At 41.9% G+C, this 3,854-nt stretch overlaps 1 pseudogene; it reads right to left on the reverse strand.

Moving 5' to 3' along the window:
* Positions 1 to 2,133: 2,133 nt before the first annotated feature.
* Positions 2,134 to 2,282, reverse strand: LOC115228077 (annotated as a pseudogene).
* Positions 2,283 to 3,854: the final 1,572 nt, after the last annotated feature.

Genomic DNA, 3,854 nt, shown 5'->3' on the forward strand with positions numbered 1-3,854 from the left:
TGAAATAAACCACAAATAAAATTAACTTGTGAGCACATGACTGTGGTGCGTCCTGGGATTATAACATGGATTGTATATATAAAAGTATAAATTAAAGCAGCCATTTTTTACAAAAAACCTACGAAGGTCACTAAACTTGCAAGAATATAACAGCAAGGACCTGATGAAGAAATACGGCGTTTCTGTCCAAAGATTTCGAGTTGCCTCCACCCCAAAGGAAGCCACAGAAGCTGCAAAATATCTGCTCAACACTGACGCCAAAGAACTCGTCATAAAAGCCCAAATTCTGGCAGGCGGACGAGGAAAGGGTCACTTTGACACAGGCTACAAAGGCGGTGTCAAAATAACAAAAAAGTATCATATTTTGAGACTATTTTAAATAGTTTGGCCGATGTGGAGGACATTGCCACCAACATGTTAGGAAATAGACTAATCACTAAACAAACCCCTTCCGATGGAGTTTTAGTCCAAAAAGTGAGTCCACTCACCCACAATGCCCTCTCAGATCACAGTAGCGGAAGCTCTGGATATTCACAAGGAGAAATACGTGGCCATCGTTCTGGACAGATCCACTTGCTGTCCAGTCATTGTGGGCAGTCCTTACGGGGGAATGGACATTGAGCAGGTCGCTGAACAATTTCCAGAAAAAGTGTTCAAAGTTGGGCTGATTTGTAGTTTTGTAGGAATATATCGACATTTCTGAAGGGATTACGTCGATTCAGGCCACCAGAATGGCAGAAAACCTTCAATTCAGTCCTTCTCAGATCTCTAGTGTACAGAAAATGTGGTATTGGTAGGCTGCTGATCAAATAAAGCGACTTTATGACATGTTTTGGCGAATTGATGCCACACAAGTGGAGGTAAACCCACTCGGAGAGACCCCCGAAGGACGAGTCGTGGCTTTTGATGCCAAAATAAACTTCGACGACAATGCTTTCTACAGACAGAAGGAGATATTCGAAATGGACGACAAAAGTGAGTCCAGTCTGGCTGAGAGGGAGGCCGAGAAGTTTGGATTCAACTATATTCCCACGGAAGGGAACATTGGGTGTCTGGGTAGGGGTGTTTTGTCAGTGGCCAGTCAACGGGGCTGGGTTGGCTATGGCCACAATGGACGCAATCAAGCTGTATGGCGGAATGCCGGCCAATTTTCTGGATTTGGGGGGTGCGGTCAGACAAGATGTGATCGGAGAGGCGTTTAGGATTATTTTATTCGATAAGAATGTTAGTTTTGTGTGATATGTGCAGGTTAAAGTGATATTTGTGAATGTGTTTGGTGGGATTGTGAATTGTGTTGGGGTGGCGAAGGGATTGGTTGAGGCAATTGACAAGATGGGAGTGAAAGTGCCCTTGGTGGTTCGTTTGTTGGGTTGTTTGTGCTGTTCAGTGTAGGGACTGGAGCGGATGAAGCAAATGATGTTATTAAAAAGTCGGGTTTGAACGTCTACACTGTCCGGGGGTTTGACGAGGCTGCTCAAAAATCTGTCCAATTATTGGACTGAATAAACTTTATTTGGTTGTTTTCATTAATAATTCTGCTTATTAATATTTCATGTTAATATTTGTTTCGATATAAATTGAATGGAGCATTATAGGTTTAATCGACGCCTAATGACTTTTTAGGTGATTTTTACATTCTAAAAATTGTGTTGATTATTTTTAAATGATATTGTTAGTCGGATTATTTTTTGTCACCTTAAAAATGGCAACAAGAGGGGTTTTACTGTAAGTTTTATGTGGCATTGAAACAATATTATTGCGGATTTAAATGTTTTATCATGTGAAAAAAATAAACATGAAAAGAAAAAGTAACTCAAAAAATAGTTGAGAGCCTGAGAATCAGCTCAACTGCGTATTGAATGGCAGTTTCCGCGAAGCACGGCTGTTTGTTTTTGAAGAGATTCTCCTACCAATGTCAGTGAGGAGTTAAGTCGCTGCCTTGCCGACGATTCCTGAGATTTTGAAGCCAAGGGGTGGAAGCCGTTCAACTAAATTGTCGATTCGTACCGGCAAGGGTGGGGCTAGCAGATGTCTAAGCCAAAGCATAAACAAATCCCGATCCGTAAGGATTCATCGTCCAGTATTCTCCAAATACACAGCTCGGCACACAACAATTGTTATGCCACTACAAGTACACGCTCAACCAGACACAGTTCACGTTACATGAATTGCAAGTTTCATTCAGAATTTTAATGTTCAAATGTATCGCAAATCACATTACTTATCGCAATTTGCTACGCCCTTCATCAATGCACGAGTCAAGTGATCCACCGTTTAGGGTAATTTAAAAGTAGCAACAAGACATGGAAAATTATGCTTGGATGAAACAGCTAACAATAATGCTGAAACAAGAAACAGCAACACTCCTTACTTTATAACTATTTCTAGCTGCGAACAATATCAACAACCATCCCACACGGTATCCAAGCACACAAATAAAAAGGACTAACCTTGTTACGACTTTTACTTTCTTTAAATGAGTAGGCTTGGGTGTCTACTCGCATGCTATAGCACACGATCCAACAACCTCACCAAATCATTCATCGGTTGTAGCGACGGGCGGTGTGTACAAAGGGCAGGGATGTAATCATTGGAGGCTAATGACCTGCAATTACTAGGAATTCCTTGTGCACGAGGAATAATTACAAGCCTCGATTCCTGCCACGAAGAAATTTTAAGGCTTAGTTCGCTTTTCCAAGCAAAATCCACTCTGTTTTCAAACCCACTTCGAACGTCTAAGGGCAATCACAGGCCTTTTATTGCTCATTTTCAGATGTTTTTCACACTGATCCTTCTTAGTAGTCGAACAACTAGAATCGAACGACTATAGTTAGTAAGTCTGAGTAAGTCTGAGTCTCGTTCGTTATCGGAATAAACCAGACAAATCACTCCACCAACCAACAACGGCCATGCACCACTACCCACAGTATCAAGAAAAAGCTATCAGTCTGTCAATCCTCACTGTGTTCGGCCCGGGTGAATTTTTCTGCGTTGAGTCAAATTGAGCTCCACTCCTGGTGGTGCCCTTCCGTCAATTCCTTTAAGTTTCAGCCTTGCAACCATACTCCCCCGGAGTCCAAAGACTTTGGTTTCCCGGAAGCCACCCGCTAATGTATTCAAATATTATCAGCAGAGTGCTAGTTGGCATCGTTTATAGTTGGAACTACGACAAGATCTAATCGACTTCGATACTCCAACTGTCGTTCTTGATTAATGAAAACATTCTTTGCAAATGCTTTCACTGTAGTACGTCCTGCATCGATCTACGAATTTACCTCTAACGGAGCAATACGGATGCCCCCTGGCTGTCTCTGTTAATCATTACTTTTGCTATCGTAACCAATAGAAAAGTCTTATTCTATTATTCCATGCTTAAATATTCAAGCAAAATGCTTGCTTTAAGCACTCTATTTTGTTCAAGGTAAAGCCATAGTCTAACTGTAGCAATGGCCTACTAGCACACCGAGATCCAACTACGAGCTTTTCAACTGCAGCAATTTTAGTATACACTATTGGAACTGGAATTGCCACGACTGCTGGCACCAGACTTGCCCTCCAATTGCATTCATTAAAGCTTTTACAGCTATCTCTTTATGCCAAAAGTGGATAATTTACGCACCTGCTGCAATCCATAGATCTGGCAGCCATTTCTCATTGCCCCTCTCCGGAATCGAACCCTGATTCCCCGTTACCCGTTGTAACCACAGCAAGCCACTACCTCACCGTCGAAAATTGATGGGACGGACATCTAATTAATACGTCGCAGCCACTGCCTGTGATCAGCAAGTTTATCCAGAGTCAACTAATTCTAATAATTGCGCTTTGAGAAGCTATACGCATTATTAGCTCTAGAT

The sequence above is a fragment of the Octopus sinensis genome, unplaced genomic scaffold (assembly GCF_006345805.1).
Source record: "Octopus sinensis unplaced genomic scaffold, ASM634580v1 Contig09277, whole genome shotgun sequence".
Lineage (NCBI taxonomy): Eukaryota > Metazoa > Mollusca > Cephalopoda > Octopoda > Octopodidae > Octopus > Octopus sinensis.